General features: G+C 42.5%; 1 long non-coding RNA gene across 1 annotated transcript; it reads left to right on the top strand.

The window, feature by feature from the left end:
* Positions 1 to 12,208: 12,208 nt before the first annotated feature.
* LOC138769917 (uncharacterized) lies at positions 12,209 to 18,404 on the top strand. Its single transcript, XR_011359350.1, has 2 exons — positions 12,209 to 12,370; positions 18,099 to 18,404. It is a non-coding gene; the product is annotated as an uncharacterized lncRNA (long non-coding RNA).
* The last annotated feature ends 929 nt before the right edge of the window (positions 18,405 to 19,333 follow it).

Here is a 19,333-nt window from a genome sequence, read left to right as displayed (position 1 = left end):
CTTAACTAAGCCCCCAAAACAATTAAATTATTGGTGGTTTTAGAACTGGGGTAGATAGGTATGCAATGTTTTACACTTCTGTAGGATTTTTTATTTTTTTACCTGATACAAGTTTAACGCCAACTCCAATTATAGTTGGAGAGGCTAGGGTGTTGTCAAACATGGCTGGTAGAGTTCTTTCAGTATGAAATTTGAGAAGATAATGGCAGGCAACAGCCAGAAGAGCTTGGTCAAGAAACTAGCAGGGTCAAAACCAAAAAGAGCCTATTGCTGAGATGGTTATACTATCCTATGACATGTGGGCACTGGATGGAGAAAAGGCACATTGGCCAACCATGGCATGTTAAGAGATCTGAGCGAGCCATTGAAAGAAGACCCAAGAGAAGAATCCCAACATCAAGGCATCTGGGTCAAGTGTGACTTCAAGCAGAGAGACCAGGAACAGAACAGCAGCTCAAGAGAACGGGCAATCGGACACCAATACAGGCATAATGGCAGCTGACGTGAACCAGAGTTACAGAAGCAACTAATCCAGTTTATTCTGTTGGGTGCCAAGTGCCCCATAGGCCATGATCTAGGGCCTGGTTAAGTGGTACAGTTTCCACCATGGGTTTACACCCTGATCTACTGCCTAGGAAACTCATGTATACAGGTCCCATAATTTACACCCAATAGTAAATTCTCTTAGACCAGACAAACGTCAGTTGTGAGAATATCATAGAAAAGAATCCACTGAGCTAAAGCAGGTGCTAAAAAGTGACTTTTTTTTGTTGGTGGTTTTCTGCTTCGTAAGACTTCGTAGCTGCGGAGATCCTCGGCAATTGAACATTCATGTAATTGAAAATGTCACAAAGGGGCCAATTTCTCCTAAATGATCTTTTTGTGAAGTGTTAGAACAACATAAAAAGTTGCAAATTGTGCTAGTATTTAAAAATCTGAATTCTTATATTTTGCACCTCTGTCAGATCTACCACTTCAGCCCCAAGGTGTAGACAACCTAAATGTTAGAGTTCCTGAATGCTGGGCGTACTTTTTTAAAAAGTTAGGACTAATTGAATTAAATTACTGCCCTGCAGACCTCACACTCTCTTAAGACCAAATTTGCTTCTACTTGCTAAGCAATGTGTTGTAAGCCCCTCCAGCTGCAAAGGGATTACCTGCAAAGTGTTATTTACAGAGTGCTATTTAGCTGGGAGTAGATTTTTCCCCATATCGGAAAATGACTGGCAAAGAATGTGTGAGTAGATTTTCTGTCTTTCCCCTGAATAGTATTCATCTGTGAAATACGTATGTCATAAAAAATTTAGGAGGAAATTCGTGTAATTGTCTTCATAACTTGATCTGACTTTTCCTAGCTGTGTAAATTACAACTTTTAGGTCCACAGCAGTCACCCAATTTTGGCAGAAAGGGGGGTTGTCAATAATCCATCTTCCATATGGCAGGAAACCAATATGAAATGGTAGACGATCCTGATCACTGGAGGGCCCAGCCATGACCCCAACCGATCAAAAAATTTGACCTGTTTTTTTAAGGTCAATAAAGGAGACAGACTTCACAGCCCTCATAGTTAAACCTGCCATTTTGGCGGGACCATCTGAATATTGGATGAATATTGAGTATGAGAAAGATTAGACATGTAGAATTTTAACTGCCTGATCTTTTTGTTCTCGGGTAGATAAGTGGCCAGAAGATTTTTGCAACACCTTACACCACCTCTCTCTGTTTAGAACACACAAACACTTGGCCAAGTGCTCATCTGTATGGTAGGGTTGGGAGAGCTAGCTATTGGCCAAAAAACGGCCAAAGCTTCAGCATGATGGGAATTGTAGTTGCAAAACAGCTAGAGGGCCTCAGTTTGACACTCATACTCTGGATCAACAGGGTAAACCTTTTTTTCTCCTATCACTCAATGGAATCCTGATTGACTACGTAAATATGTTAGAAGACTTCTCATCAATATTCAAATTCCCATCTCTGGAACGTACCCTGAGATGTGTCAGGCCTGGTGCCAGGTTGGAATGTTAATAATCAAAGTAAGAATGAGGGAGGAATGAACGTGGCCGGAAGCAATCTGACAATCATCCAGGAGCGGTAAGAAGGTAGCTTCCCACTTGTAAGAAACCTCAATGTTTTTCTATTAGCAGCATCAACATTCAGGATCATGTTGTTCAGAAGGTTCCATCCGTTAACCCCTTCAGGACCGGTCCAGATAGTGCCCATTTTTTAAATCTGACCAGTCTCACTTTATGTGGTTGTACCTCTGTGATATTATAACTTATACTAGAAATTCTGAGATTGTTTTATTGTGACATATTGTACTTTAGGTTAGTGGTAAAATTTGGCTGATATTCATACAATTTTGGTGTGAAAAATGCCCACATTTCATCATAAAATGACAAAAATTAGTGTTTTTTTTTTTTCCTGCGGTCACTGTGCGGGTTTAGTTATCTGGTAATTTTATTGCCAGCGTCATTACACACGTGGCAATACTGAATATGTGTACTTTTTTTTGTATTTATTTTTGTACTTTATTTTATTTGTGTGTGTGTGTTTTATATTTACTGTTGTACTTTATTTTGCTGTCCCACCATGGGGACATCACTATTTATTTACCTGGTTACAGGCACATTACATTACATTGCAGATCTGCATTGCATTGTAATGTGCCTGTAAAAGAGCCAAAGATGAACAGGCTCAGCCACCGTAACTATGACACAGGAGGCTTCAGGGAAGCCTCCTGGTGCCATAGCAACCATCGGGGCTTTGCGATCACTTCTGCACAGCCCGATGGAAATAGTGGGAAGATTCTCCCTCTATTCCACACTATAGGTGCTGCGATCGGCTAGATGGAGTTCATAGACTTTTACAGTAACTTTGCTCCACCCGGATCAGTTCCTAGCTCTTTGGCTCTTTAGTGGATACTGTCCTGAACTGTTGTTTCTTCTAGTCCATGGCGTGGGTTGAGGTGATCTGTTGGCTAGTCCTCTCCTGAGGGGTTTAACACTGCATCATGCAGGGTATATGCACTGAGAGAAGAGTTTGCAAGAGAGCACTGTCCTGCGTCCTACCCAGGTGGGGCACTGACTCTTCTTGTTGTGGAGACCTGGCAGAGGGCCAGGGCCCAAGTAGGACCACTGTGGAGAGCTATCTGATCTGCGTCCTTCTTCCACAGAATCCCGACTAAGACTCCTCCTTCACCCAAAGGACTGACTTCCTATCCAGCATGTAAGGTGCGCTGTGGTTGGGTGGAAAGAGTGCAGCGGAAGAGTAAAGAGAGCAGAGGTAATAGGACAGAAGAAAGGAAAGATCCTACTGGTACATAGAAACACAATAACCCTTTGAGAGACTTTTCAGCTGTGCAGCTTCCACACTTCAATACATAGGATAGCGACATCTAGTGGTCATCTCTCAATACTACTTTGCCTGCAATAAGACCACAAAAAGTACAGACTTTTGCAAAGGGTGTGAACAACAGTAACAACCCTAGTGGGACACCACAAGTATTAGTGATGCCTGGACCATGGCTGAGTTTCTGGTTCACTGTGCAGTGATATATTTGCCTTCATGTCATAATAGCAGACATTAATCCTGAGGCATAATTCTTTCTACCAGCGAGAACATTTTTTTGTGGTGTATAATTAGCACATAAATTCAGCACTACATAGAGGAGGCACACGGTCATTCTTTGTATATGGACTATATAAAAAAAATATTCAAGGTGATGAAATTCATAGATGTTCAGCAAGATGCCATTCTTGCTTGTTATTATTTTGTTTAAGACTCTCCACAAATCTGTGTGCTTGTGTCCACATGACTAGACGCAGGGATGCCTGTGTCGCAGTCCTTTGGCTTAAGAATAGACCGGCGCTGTGCGTGGGGAACTGGGCGGTGGTGTGAAAAACGGACCCTGGCACCAGCATCCCAGCATCTATTCATGTGAAAAACAAAAAAAAACGATGTACTAGTGGTACATTTGCTTGAAGGTTATGTTCACACATACTTTTTAAAAATGAAATCATTTTCATAATTAAATTATTTGCATTGAAGTCAATGGAAACCATGGCCGTTGTTTCACACAATGTATTGGGCAATGGCTATTGTCAGTTATTTCCGGCCGCTGTCCATAGACTTCAATGCAATTTGCATTGTTGATTTTTATTGTGGGTTTTCACAATATTTCATATCCATGTAGATTATGTAGTGGATCTGAGGTCTGTTCACATGCACCTAAAGGGGTACTTTAAACTCAAAAACTCAAGTCTTCCAGTACTTATCAGCTGCTCTGTTAAACAGGTTATGTTTCAAATGTTAGCACCACATTAATCTTATTAATGACATATTTAGAGAATTGAATTTGCCATGAAAAATCCTTTAAGTTCAAGTTAAAGGGGAAATCGCGGGGGAAAAAATGTTTTAAAATCAATTGGAGGCAGAAAGTTATACAGATTTGTATATTACTTATATCTAAAAATCTCTAGCCTTCCAGTACTTATCAGCAGCTGTATGTCCTGCATGAAGTGATGTGTTCTTTCCAGTCTGACACAGTGCTCTCTGCTGCCACCTCTGTCCATGTCAGGAACTGTCCAGAGCAGGAGAGGTTTTTTATTGAATTTGCTACTGCTCTGGTCAGTTTCTGCGATGGACAGAGGTGGCAGCAGAGAGCACTATGTCAGACTTCGAAGAAAACTCCACTTCCTGCAGGACATACAGCAGCTGATAAGTACTGGAAGAGTTGTTGTTTTTTTAAGTTATTTAAACTTCTGTATAACGTTATGACACCATTTCATTTTCTCTGGAGTACTCCTTTAATATGCTGTGGATTTCAGCTATTGATATACTGTTAATTGATTAAATCATGCATACGCAGATTAACTACATGTGAATGGATGCTTGCACAGAAGGTTTTTCTGCCATGTGTGACCTACCCTTAAAGGGATTGATACAAAGACATGGCCACTTTCTTTCAGAGAGAACACAACTTTTGTCTCCAGGTGCGGTTTGCAATTAAAGGGAACTCCGGATAAGAAACTTGTTTTCTATTAAAAAGTTATATAGATGTGTCTATATAACGTGTTACTGTATCTGTGCTGTTCTGCCACACTGGTAGCTGATAGAAATCCAGAAAGTGAAAAAAAAATGGCCCCTGTGCCAATTCACATTGTCTCCTTCTGCTATTCCCCTTTAGGAGACAAATCTTCCATGCCTCTGTCTCACATTGTGTGTGTTTGCTGACCACAGGCTGATGATGCAGACAGGGGGCAGGGCGTGATGTCACAGGAGGCTTGGCTGGATCCACCAATCCCCTGAGTGATTCACCATCTCTGAATGGCCAGAACAAATGCAGCACTAATTGTACTGATGGTGACGGGTGGGGGACTTTGATGATCAGCTGAGGGAAAGCATTGCATTCTTGGAACTGCTCAACCAGGAAGGACAGAAACACAATACATATAAAAAAACAAAAAAAAAACAAATGGATTTTTGGTAGTTTCAAAACTGGGATAGACAGGTAAGTAATGCTATATGATCCATTCACTTCAATGGACCTTAGCAGCAAAACCCCGCCCAAGCTGGAGACATGAGTGGGGAGTAAACTCTGCTATATCGGCGCTCGTTTGCATTTATTCTCTGGCCTTTATTGGCCTGTGTAATACTACCCTTAGGCTATATTCCCACTACACGGGTCGATAATGGCCCGATCAATAATGTAAACGAGCGCTGATCTGCTATATCGGCTCTCGTTTACTGAGTCTATTACGTGGCTCGATTATTGTTTAGCTAGGCCTGCATGGACATCGTTAGCGATGTTCATACAGCCTTTACGCTAAACTGTTCATACATTACCTCTCTACGCTCCCGGTCTTCTCCTGCCCTCTGCTCGTTAACCGACATCGCACACTGAAGCTTCTCAAAGCTGATTGGCCGCTCAGCCAATCACTGGCCATGGAAGTCCTGGTGTTTCAGCTCAGAGAAGCTGTAGCACGTGGTGCCTGTAAGCGAGCGGAGGACAAGAGAAGAGGGTGGAGAGGTATGAACAGTTTATTCAATCGATAGCCGCCAGGCATGCAACGCTATTACGCATCGCTATTAGTAGCGTTGCGCAAAGATGGTGTAAAGTGAAACTAGCTCAGTTGCCCCTAGCAACCAATCAGATTCCACCTTTCATTTTCCAAAGAGTCTGTGAGGAGTGAAAGGTGGAATCTGATTGGTTGCTAGGGGCAACTGAGCCAGTTCCACTTTACACCATGTTTGATAAATCTCCCCACAGTCTTTTTGGTATGTGACATCCTAATAACGGCCATTATTTTGTAACAACGCTGGACCAACACCTGTGCACAACATATAGAAAAAAAACGTAATCTCTTTAGGTCTTTAAGAACAATTTATGACCATAGCTTTCTACCTTTGTGCCTATAGGAATATTTGATGACTGATGTGATATGAAAGTCATACAATTGCAGGGAAACTTTTAGGTCTTACCATTATGGTATAAATAACCATGTATTATGAATTACATAATAACAGTATACAGTATAACTCTATAACCCCTTATTACGTCATTACAGAGGTCACCATTTATCATGTGACATTTGCGCCATAAGATTATATTATAAACTGCTTTTCCTTGGAGACGTGTGACTGTAGACCTGTATACTGATGAACATCCACTGGGAATACAAGTGTTTCTTATGGGAATCTTTGAGTCCGCAACCTGCAGGGACAGGCTGACGGGTTAATAGGTTCACCTGTAATATTTCTTTTCTTAATTTCTAAGGTAGTGAGCCGGAATGGTGCCGGGTCTCATAAGGCTTGAGTGGCGTGGCTGTGATGGACTTGCTGGGAATCGATTGCCCTAAGACCTTGTGCGGCTGTAGGGTCCTGCTCCTCACGGCTCACGTCTTGGGCCCCCTCCAGTCAGATACTGGTTATTGAGCAGGGCAGAGAATTCATTATTTAAAAAGCTGTTGTATTATTCATGGGGCTGAGTGCTCAGGTATGGGGTCTCTGGTTTCCATCTATGACTTGCCAGAAAAGGAGAAGTTTCATACCTGCCTTGGCCTGGCGTGCCATGCCTGTTCTATAATTAATAGCGTGTTTCGTTTTCGCTTCTAATAAAATCTGCTTTTCCTGGTCTACACGACGCTTAGTCACGTTACTAAAAGCCTCTCCATGCTCTCTGTGCTGTGCAGTGGATTTATTTATCGCAAATGAGGGATGGCGTTTACAGCCGTCTATGTTTCAGGACGTACGTTAAACAACTACAGACCGTGCAGGTCATGGTACTGCAATAAGACTGGAGATTCAGGAGGCCTGTACGGTTGTTTCCTCCACCCTCCTCTGTGCTTCTTTGTAAGAGGAGGCACAGAATGATGGTGCCCATGGGTTTAATGGGTTTTCAATCTAGAACAATGAGGTTACGACATATTCACACAGACATTTACCACGTGGTTTCACTTAAAAATCTTCTACTGATTTCAATAGAATGTGAATAGCACAAAAAATAATTGACGTGTTACTTCTTTCTGTACGGTTCTAATTTGAAGATCCCACTAAATATATGGGTGGTTTAGAACAGACCCTGCCGATGCCGACTGCAACTCAGAGAAAACCGTCGGGCAGCACTACACACATGGTCGATGTTATTGAGCCTGCTTTTGTGTAGACATCACATTATTTTATATCATCCTGACTAGATTTTAGAGTCATCAAGTTGATTTTCAATAATAGGAAGTTGTGAGTTTTAATCAGTACCAGGAGCCCATACTACTGTTTTCCTCTTATATAGCATATAGGTCATTGGATCTTTTAAGCAACATGGTCTTGGTCCTGCTACAGCCCCCCCCCCCCCGTCCCCCGTCCCCCGTCCCCCTCATCCCCCTCATCCCCCACATAGATATGCCAAAACAAGCATGGATGCTCTTAGGGAGGTCATGGGAGACACCTGTGAGGGTGTATATATCTATAATGTCATCAACCTCTAGTCTATGCTGGTAGGGGCAGTAAGTGCTACATGTAAGACCTTGTGCTGTGCTTGTTTTACAACCACAGTGGAGGCTAATCCAAAAGACACATATAGATATGTTACATAGAACAAAGGCAAAACATTCTGCCGTTGACTTCTCCATACTCACAGCTAATTCAGTACATAATACCAGAATCAGTCCTTGTAACTGTAAAAATCTCAACTATCTCAACTCTTCTAATACCTATCAGCTGATGTATGCCCTGCAGGAAGTGCTGTATTCTTTCCAGTCTGACACACTGCTCTCTACTGCCACCTCTGCCCATGTCAAGAACTGTCCAGAAGAGGAGAGGTTTTCTATGGGGAATTGTTACTGCTCTGGACATGGACAGAGGTGGCAGCAGAGAGCACTGTGTCAGACTGGAAAGAAAACAGCACTTCCTGCAGGGCATACAGCAGCTGATAAATAGAAGTCATTTACAGAAATTGTATAACTCTCTGGCATCAGTTGATTTTCTCTGAAGTACCCCTTTAAATTGACTGTTATTCCCTATTCACAATTGGTGGCAACCCCCTTTAAAGGTAGGTGCACCAATAAATGCGTTCTGTATTCTTGATTTGTAATGATTATGGTCCAAAACACATTTTCTATATAGGTCTTTATTATAAATGTTGCTTAGTTTCTCCTCTGCAGCCTTCTGCTGTGTCCTGCCCACAGAACTGTCAGATAAGCAGACTCCTTGGTGTGACTAAGCTGATTTATGTCCAGATAATCAGTCGTCTTTTGATCTGGTCATAAAACACTTTGAATTATAATTTAGCAGCAGGGGAATATATTGTGATGATTTAAAAACAATTTGGGGGGGGGGATCTGTTTTAACTTAATTGGTTCTTATTGGTTCAAACATTTTTTATTGCATAAAAATATGATCCCTTTGTCACAACCAACGCGTTTCGGGTACGCTTGACTCTTAATCAAGGACCATGATTAAATGGGAAGCCCCATGAAAATAAAAATGAGCAAGGTCCGCAGGGGGGTGCAGGAACTTAATAAACAATGTATACTTACAAGTCCTTGTGCCTCCGTAGCAGCGATTCCAAGTCTTGGTGATGGCTGTGGGCTGTCACTTTCAGCTGGAATTGGGGTTCCCAGGTCTTCCAGCTGCAACGTCATGGCCCAGCCAAGCGATTGCCCGTTCAGCTAGTCAGTAACCGGGGCCATGTCGTGCCCCAGTCACTGAAGTTACAGCTGGAAGAGCTGCAGGAGATTGTGTTTTTATGCAAAAAACAACATTTGGATCAGAGAAAACCTTGTTGCTGAACATACTTTTAAATTCTTACTTCTGGCCACTCTCACCACATGGGGAGTTCAAGCACAGGTAGATCCCATCTGGAATAGTGAACTGTTTCCTCTACTTCACTATTATTAGTTAGCTCCTGGCTCAAATTAAATAAAACATTTATTTACAGAATACAAATTTATGTCAACCCAACATGTTTTTCTGCAATAAAAAAAAAAGCTTCTTCAGGGGAACAGACATAAATTACTCTAGGTTTATCTTTTGTTTTGCCTTGGAATTACTTTAATGACCTTTCAGACAGTTCCAAAAGATGCCACCAGACACAAGAATCGGCATATTAAAATCCAGTGGCGTTGTGGAAAATGTGGGAGTCCCCTATAAGGTAGCCAGCGAGTCCAGCTGAAATTGGGTTTTACAGAAACCATCCACTAACACCATTCACAGACATGTCTATAAATATCTCTAAGGAATCTCAGAAATGGAGATACGTGAGATAATATAGTAACCAAGCAGGCAGGGGCTTCTAAACTTGCTTAAGAAGATCCATACAGTCAGAGTGTCTCCAGTTTGAAATGGCTGATAACAGGGAACAATATACTGTAGTCAGATGAAGCGTCCTTTAAATCCATTTCAGCAAGTATTAGTCCTAGACCCAGTCCACACTCAGTGGTGACCCCCTGAGCGCACTTATTTCAGCCGTTTTGTGCACCCCCTCTTCTGGACTCTCTCTCTCCCTAATACATACATTGTGGAATGCATACATGCTTTATACTGGGTGTCTGGACATGTAATGAATCACTATCCCTATGACTGCCCAGGAACACAGGTATTCAGCATGTGTAGCCAGAAGGTAAAGGATCTCTGCTTCTTTCTACAGTTAAAGCATATCCTTAGCAGAGAATAAGAGCTGTAAAATCCAGGAAGCATATGAGCAGCATGGAGGATTCTAGTGGTGATTTTTTACTTGTATTTTGCCAGAATCTTATGTAACAGGGATCGCAAAGAACAAAGGCATCTAAAATAAATATAAAAAAGAAACTTTGCAAATAGTCTTGGTTACAAATCTACTTTTTTTGATCACCAGTCCGTGTTCCCGGCAGTGAATTGTTGGGTTTCTGTCTATTTATCCTGTTAGTTAGGTGTTCTAATTTAGTTACTAAGGGTGTGCGACACAACCCAACCCCATCCCACTCCCAAAAACAAAGAAACCCGTCATTTTTGTCTAAAATCACACCAAGTGTGTATTTCATTTGTGTTCTTTTAAAACCCGCCACAACCGTCAGATTTATTAAGCAAACCAAAAACAAAAAAAAATCCAACAGCACTTTGGAGAAACTCCGAGTACGACCACAAGGTAGAGAAATGGGATGCACGCAGGGCTCACAATCCTCGGTATGAGCACTGGCTAACTTCAGAAAAAGGGATTCCCACAGCATCCAAAGTGCAAAATGGTGTGTTTATTCACACATCAGGGTACAAAAATGCAACGTTTCGGCCTATTGGCCTTTGTCAAGCAATAGGCCGAAACGTTGCATTTTTGTACCCTGATGTGTGAATAAACACACCATTTTGCACTTTGGATGCTGTGGGAATCCCTTTTTCTTATTAAGCAAACCGTCACTTTTTGACAGGTTCTCTATTCTAAAAGCCAGTCACTTCTAGTGGCGGGATGGTCGGGTTTTAGTTTTGTCCTGTAAAAAAATCTTCCAGATTTACTAAGAGCATGCGCCACATAAATGAATTATGAATTTGACGGAAAAAAACCTCAGACACAATCGACACCATTATGGCATGGAATTGGCGCATTGTTAGTACATGAGGCCCAGTGGACTCTCTTATCGACCAACACCTTATTTACTTATTTACCTTTCTAGACATTAGTAGATTGTGCCCCCTAAGATTTTTCAGAGTTTTCGCCTTTTGCCTCTGGCAACAATTTCCCGAACTGCTAATTTACACCTTTGTGGGTTCCACTTTGTGCCCTCAACGTGCTATCTCTAACCTTTATGGAATGGTAATATCCTGCCTCGGATAGCTGAGCTAGAAAAGAATTATACAAAGCTTAATCGACCAAATTATTCTAACTAACAGATAAAGCAACCATGGCCTCTGAGGCATAGGAAACAAACTACAAGTCCCCACTATGCTACTTAGATAGAATCCATTGGTTTTCTCAGATGCTGGTGGTACAACATGACTGGAAGAACGATGACACATATCTGTGGGACTGCCTCTCCATTACGGCACTGGATCCCCTAACTATGGAGAAATGGTGGGCAGATTTAGCTTATATTTAGCACATGTAGGATTTCATGGTAAATGGGGATGGATGCAGCCCTAGGGAGTCCTGGAAAATATGTATACAGTCTACGGAGTACCCTACCGATCAGAGACTGATGGGACTATACTGTGGACAGCTCATCAGTCCATAGGCTTATACATAGTAAATAAATACCCACAATATATCATACACCTACAGCATGCTGCATTGTGAAAAAACACCATGGACCCAACAAATCTATTACACACTGTGCTAGCATATCACTGGGAAATATACACAGGGCCAAGATACATGGACCTCCTTACCCTGATCTTACTAGGCTGCTGCTGATTGGTTTTACCTCAATGGTTATGAAAAAGAGGGGGGACCCCTCCCAGTGACAAGCCACCCTTTACACACACACACACACACACACACGCTACACCTTCAGTAAATCACACCTCTTATTGTCAAAGCTGAAGTGTCTGTGGAATTTTTTTTATCTTGGTAACTATATAACACATGGTATGATGTATAGTGTAGAGATCCCTGTGTTATACTGTTGTGCTATGTATGGGATGTGTAATCATTTATTGTGTGCAGTGTTAAAAACAATTGGTTGTTAATAAAGATACTTCAGTTTAAAAAAAAAAAAGCCAATCACAGACTGTTATGGTTTGAATTGGCTGGTGAGGCTGGCGACCAACTGCCACCATCACTGGAGATGTAAACAAGTCTGGTGGCGGCTTGTGGTTGCTGAGGGGCAATTTTCTGCAGATTTTTCCTGTCACAGACGCCTGTTGGACGGCACAGCTCCCCGGTACATCTTCCCAGAGTGTCTACTGGTAAGTATTACCAGTACACACCGCACACAGGATAGCGGAGAGACTGGTCATGTTAGGCGGCCATGTAACTAGCTGACCTTTATCAGACTGATCTTTACAGGATACAGATGACATTAGTAATGGCGCCCATGGAGATCTGTGAGTGTTATCTCCAAGACGCAGCATGGCTGGGAAGGATGCCGGGAGGGTCCGCGTTAGGGTGCTGGGGTGGGCCTGGGCTGGAAAGGGTGCCAGGAGGGTCCGTGTTTGGGGGTTGGGGCGGGCCTGGGCTTGGAAGGGTGGCAGGATTGTCCGCTTTATGGGGCAGAGGCAGGCCTGGGAACATCCCCATGAGTGGGCTGGGAAGGGCGCTGGGAGGTCCACATAAGGTGGCTGGGGCGAGGCTGTGGTGGGAAGGACGCCGAGATGGTCTGCTTTAGGAAGCTGGGGCTGGCCTGGGTTGGGAAGGGCGCCAGGACGGTCCACGTTATGGGCCTGGGACAGGTCTGGGCTGGGAAGGGCACTGGGAAGGTCTGCATTAGGGGGCTGGGGTGGGCCCAGGCTGGGAGGGGCACTGGCAGGGTCCGCATTAGGGAGCTGGGGCAAGCCTGGGCTGGAAGGGCGCCAGGAGAGTCTGCATTAGGGTGATGGGGTGGGCCTGGGCTAGGAAGGGTGCCGCGCCAAGAAAGTCCGTGTTAGGGGGGCTGGGCATGCCTGGTCTTCAAAAGGGAGCTGCGGGGGGGGGGGGGGGGGGGTCACAATCAAGACAGGTAAATTAAGGGTTGGATTGGGTAATCGGGTTAGGGTGGAGGGGCTCCCTCATGGTGCCTTTACCTTGACGTGGTGAGGGAGCTTGCGTGCCTTGATGATCCAATGAGCTAAGCTGGTGGGAGTATTACTCCTGGTGGGGCCACCCGTGCCAGACAGGTCAATGGGGAGAGGCCAGACTAAGCAAGGCACCTGGATGAAAGAGGTGGTATTCTAGAAATATTTTACATTTTTAAATACAATGCACACATATTATGAACAATACATCTAGCACTCTCACTACACATATCAGTCAGCAGGATACAGCACACACATTTCTTCTCTTATTTGCTTTTGTTGTTGTTGACTAATAAACCTTGTAATAGTCATGCAGGGGATGGCAGGACCCCTGCATCTAAGATTTCTGTTCACCAATACTGATAAGTCTCCTTTTCCTTCAAGGTCAGACATGCAGCAACCATGAGGAGGTTCGGCCTGCTGGGAACTAGAAAATGAAAGATATGGGGCTGGCTGGATACATGACTCCAATCTGATGACTGGGTGCTGTGCTGGGGAAAACCAGCCGTCAAGCTGTTCATGGACTGGCCCACTTAGCACACCGACCCATCTGGCATTTGCCCAACTTGCCAGATGGGCAGTCCGGCCCTGTCAGTGGACATGACAGCCCAGCTTGTTCATATTTCTGTTACACACGTGTGCATGAGACCTGAATTTTTGCCTTCTGCTTTTTTTCCATAACCTATTGAGATTGTTAACCCTTTCAGGACTTGAGATCATTGATGCCTCAATGCCCAGGTCGTGATTTTACATCAGCTTATGGGATCATAAAGATCCCATAAGCTGATGTCCCTCGCTCTGCCACCTCTCCTATGTCCCCTGCCGCTGATACAATCTTGTATCAGTGGCAGGGGAGAGAGGGGAGGCGGCAGAGCTGACAGGCGCGCGCCCGGCGCGCATTCTACCCTCCCTGCCTTTCCTGCCCTCCCTGCCGGAGCCGTACTTTACATTGTCTGCACTGTCAGTTTTGTGTGCCTGCTATTCAATGAATAGCAGCCACACAAAACCGACATGTCAGTTTTTTCTGCATCCGCAAGGAATCCCGGTTGGAGTGTATACTGGGTGTATACACTCCAGCCATCATTTCATAGACATCAATGCAATGTATCTTTTCATTTAATAAATGAAAAAATACGTTGTGTGAACTTAGCCTCAACATGTGATTAGCTCAGGTTTCTTCAGATCTGTTCATACATCTAAGTAACGTACAGCAACCTGTCAAATATTTTAAGTTAATAAAATAAGAAAAAGGTTGGACTGCCAGGATGTATTCCATCTTAGCCCCATAGGACTGTCATTTGTACCGTACAGTATAACACTGAACACTTGGCACTATGTGGATGGCACACCTCCACGCTGGCGCGGCATTCATTAAGGATAGCTCCATTACCTAATGAAATGGTCTTGGTTTGTTGCACACAAGATCTATTCTTTAACAGACCTACTTCTACAATAGGTCACACGAGGTCTCGTTGGGCTTACCTTTCTAGGGCAATGGAAAAATCATCATTATTATTAATTTATTTTTACCAGCACTGCTTTTTCAAATTGCCCTTGGCCTTGCTATTTGGCTGTCACCTTAGCCCTGGATGATGAAACCCAATAGATGCAGGTATACGTCAATGAAAGTAGGTAATATGTTAAATTATACCTGGGCCGACAGATATTTAACACCGGCGAAGATAAATGAACCCAACCTCCATCTGTCTGATCCCACCTCACCTTGGTGAAAGGTGTTGCGGGGCCATCTATTCGAAACAATACACGGACTATAGGCACATGGCAGATCACAAGAATCAACAACAAACCCAAAACTATGCATAAGAATTATATGTAGGAAATATCTGTATAATATCAACCATGTAAAAGAGAAACCTTCATGTGTTCATGTCAAAAGGGGAGGGGTAAGCGGCAGCCAGACAGCTCTGGCGGCGGCTTATCTCTCCTACAACAAAGAGGTCAGCAGTGAAAATCGGTCATACCAATCCTTATCTCAACCAACATCATCTGTCGGTGGAGTCCCAGGAGGCCCCTTTACACCTTACCAGCCACCAGCAGAACACTCCACAAGACTGGACACTTTAAAAGTTGGCTACCTATCAAAATGTGGTTTTTGTCACGGTCAATCAAATACTCATACTTGCCTATTTTTCAGGCATGCAACACATTCTATACCATTGCCACTAGTCTTACTGCACCAACCCATGAGTCTGTGCATATATCTAATGACGGTGACATCACACAACAAGCTGCTGTTTAGAGATGAGATACAGTATCTAGACTGCTGTAAGCTTAGTTTCGGGACATTTCTAATAGTTTTCTGCGGTACGGCTGGAATGCGCCTTAGGGTAATAATTATGTATATAAATAGTAATGCTATATTCTAAAATTGCTACATTAAAGACACTATTCTCTACAATAGAATACCATAAAAAACATATATGACTTGAGGCATACATCAGAAAATCCTCCCAACATATACCTCAAAAGGACATTGTAAAATGCAGCGTGAAAATTGCTATAGCAACACCATTTAATTGTTGGGACCAACTTTCCGTGCTGGTTAATTTCTTATTGTATCTTTATAGCTGCCACCACTAGATGGAGCTGATGAGCTTACTGCATACTGGTTTGTTATTTAGTTCAATGTATAATCAGTATGCAGTAAGCTTCTTACCCCTCTATGAGCCCTAAACAAAATTATATTGCAATATTTTAGGCACCTGTAGGAAGAAGAGGGCGCTAATGAGCTTATGATTGATCTTAATGGATTGTTTAATATTTCGCTTACTACAAATCTATGTGCCACAGTTATAGTTCACTTTATAATTTATACAAAATCTGTCTCCTTTAAGTCCTTACCCCTTTAGCGTACGCTTTATATTTAATCAATCTAAGTGTTGATTTGTAAGGTTAAATAAAAAATTTTATGAATTCACTTTTCTGCCAATAAAGACTGAGAAAATGACTCTACTTTGTGTACAATAAATATGGGAAAAATCTTTCGAGAAGGAAAAAAAAAAAGAAAAATTTTGTCAGTTAGAAGGTAATTTATGGCACAGAATGAACTTAATGAATTGTGCGGCAGTAAAAACCAATGATAAAAACAATTAGCGGTAAATCACTTAACAGCTGCTTATCGTGTCATTCACAAGCTGCTTACTGATGACATCATTTATTCATGAAGTGCCAACATGTTCTACAGAACTTGCTAAAGAGGGTGTGAGTGCAGATCGTGCTGTAATATCCCATATACATTGGACTATATTGTAAGTTGTTCTAATATAGACCAGTTAATAGCCATATTACCTTTTGATATGTCATAGATACATGTGAGAAGACCCATCGCTGAAGTCTTAGGGTTTCAGACTCCAAAATAAAAGGGTTTATGCGGAGATTAGACGTTGACATTTTTTATTGCGGTACCCTATGGGATCATAAGCATTCTGCTGTGGGCTAGCAGAGAGTAGATGTGATATATCACATGGCGGTGGTGTAACTAAGCCGGTGGCCTCTGTGAGCCCAACAATGTCTTTGTCAAAGTGCGAAGTGCAGGAATGAGACATCTAGACACTTGGATTACATGAAACACAGTCAGTTTTTTTTTTATATACACCATTTTACATTAAGTGTCAGCCGTATGGGCAACACAGTACACAGGAATTGCATTTAGACTAGACCAAACCTTCTCCCCCCCCCCCCCCCCCCCACAGATTTGGCAAACTGCGGTGTACTTTACAATCATAGGGGTGTATGAATGAAAAACCTTTTGTTAAAGACATGCTGCACGTGGCTGGAATTCCATGAAGATTTAAGTGTCACAGGAGAGTCCTTGTACAGCTTTCCCTCTCCTGTCTTGCCTATTTTCACTGCCTGGATCAGGAACAGGTTCTTTAAAAGTGTTGGCCACTTTATAGTAAAGTTGTCCAGTGTACAGTGTTAGTAAGTGTACTCACTGCACTTACTGACAGCAGTTCAGACTCCCCTCCTCCAGGCTGTGCTGTCCTGCTCTGTGGTGAGTCTGTCCATAAGATAAGGCAACATGGAGGAGCATGGTCACCCCCCCAATGTCCACCACTGAGCCTGTATATGCCTATGGAGGACACTGGGGGTGGAGCATGGACACATGCTCCTCCATGTCAGCCATTTTATGGACAGAAACAAAACAGAGCAGGGCAGCACAGCCTGGAGGAAAGAGTCTGATTTTAGCTCTATTAGGTACACAGGAAGCTGCTGTCAGTATATACAGTGAGTACACTTACTAATACTGTACACTAAAATATTTTAATATAAAGTGGTCAACCACTTTAACATAGAATTATCCTCTCAGCGTGGACTGAAGCCAGTCCTTAGTAAAACCTTGTAGACTCTACGCAGTGCTGTGATCACTGTGTTTTGAGACTCGTAACTGAGGCTCCATGGACCCTTTTTTGCATATTTAAATTTATAGGGGGTAAGGTATCAGTGGAGACTCCTAAGTGAGTACTCCATTTTTTTTGTCGTTGATCTCCTTGACCTCAGTAATGCTGTGTTGGTCTATTTTTCATTGCCCCTGAGCCAGAATCCTGCTCCACACTGACGAGGGGTATTTACCCCGAAACAGCTGTCTGTGGATGGATGCCTAGCCTTTTTTTTACATTTGTTTGTCTTTTCTGCAGCTTTATATCCTGCACATTCATTTTATTACTCTCACCTTCATCACATACACGTCATACACTACAATTCTTCTGTTATATATCTTTTCCCACACTCACTCATCCACATACACTAGTCTCTTGTTTGCTGTTTTTTCTTTTCTTCGTTCTTCCTTTCTTTCTTTCTCTTTTTTCTATTTTCCTTTTTGTATTACACAAATCTCTTTTTTTGCACTGTTTGTCAATACTTTGATGTGATTTTTCTGTGTATTCACCTCTTTGTGTGTTAGTTTCAGATTCACGTGATCATGGATGGTTATCTACAAACTTGCATTGGCACCGCTTGGCATCCCATTACCACCTACTAAGCCATCACAATTTTGGACTAATGCCTTTAGAAATACTGACTCCGGGGAGCTTCCTGTTTCTTTACTTCCTTGGCTCCTGGATCATCTGATGGAACCACTCCTATGGACATGTGGACATGTGGATATGAGTCTATGTTTCCTATCTGAACTGTGTCCTGGATCTGCCCCTTGCTTCTGGTACCTACATAACATGATCTGTATTAATACAACAGTGTTTGTCTAGTTTGATTCCCTGAGTACTTGCATATATACAAGGGACTCTCATGTCTGACGCCCCTTTTACTGCCTCCATGTTGCCCCCAAGTCCACGCGATATTGTAAATATCATTGTCAATAGACTGTTTTGTCAATAGACTGTGAGTGGTGTTGGCCTGATCCGGTCTCAGTGTTGGATTTTAAATTCCTTATCTTTTTGATCTACATATACACCAGGGGTTTTTCCCCTTTTTTATTCACTTTTTTCATTTATTGTTGTTTGCCCTTTTATTTTATTAATAATAATAATCTCTTATAATTAAATTTTTATTTTAATTTATTTTTGCTATCTATCAATACACTTGTGTTTGATATAGTTGATATTTAGACACGGTTATTACACACTTTTTATTTTTATATACACTTATTCTGTGTATCTATTTGATAGACAGAACACATAATGGATTCATTTATATATTGACTCACTTTCCTATTTGGGTAGCACGCATGCGTTGCTCTGGTATTTGTATCATACGCTCATGTTTTTATGTTTTCTCTACACGCACGATATCTTTGCCGTAGATGTGCATGATTGCGTGTATGATTGTGTGGATGAAAATCCTCCTAACATGGACTAAGTATGTGACTTACATGGGAACGCTCTATTTGGGTGTACGCATGCGCTGCACTAATATAGTGTGATATACGCTAATTGTGTCCTACCTTGCTTGCACAGTGAAGATAATTATTAAATAAGAGGGATCTTGCATATATTATGCTTTTACTAAGAACCCTATGGGTGGATATCAATTTGATAACATGCTGTTATATATGCGCCTGCGTAACATATGTGACTTACTTTGTGGGCGCCATCTTTGAAAGTGGATACAGACTTTCCCCAATGCATAATTCACAAGGACGGTCCTTACGTTGTTGGCGCATGCGCAGTAGATATGATAGGA

This window comes from Dendropsophus ebraccatus, chromosome 12 (assembly GCF_027789765.1).
Source record: "Dendropsophus ebraccatus isolate aDenEbr1 chromosome 12, aDenEbr1.pat, whole genome shotgun sequence".
Lineage (NCBI taxonomy): Eukaryota > Metazoa > Chordata > Amphibia > Anura > Hylidae > Dendropsophus > Dendropsophus ebraccatus.
The sequence above is the reverse complement of the archived record's forward strand: the minus strand, read 5'-3'. Positions and strand labels throughout refer to the sequence as shown.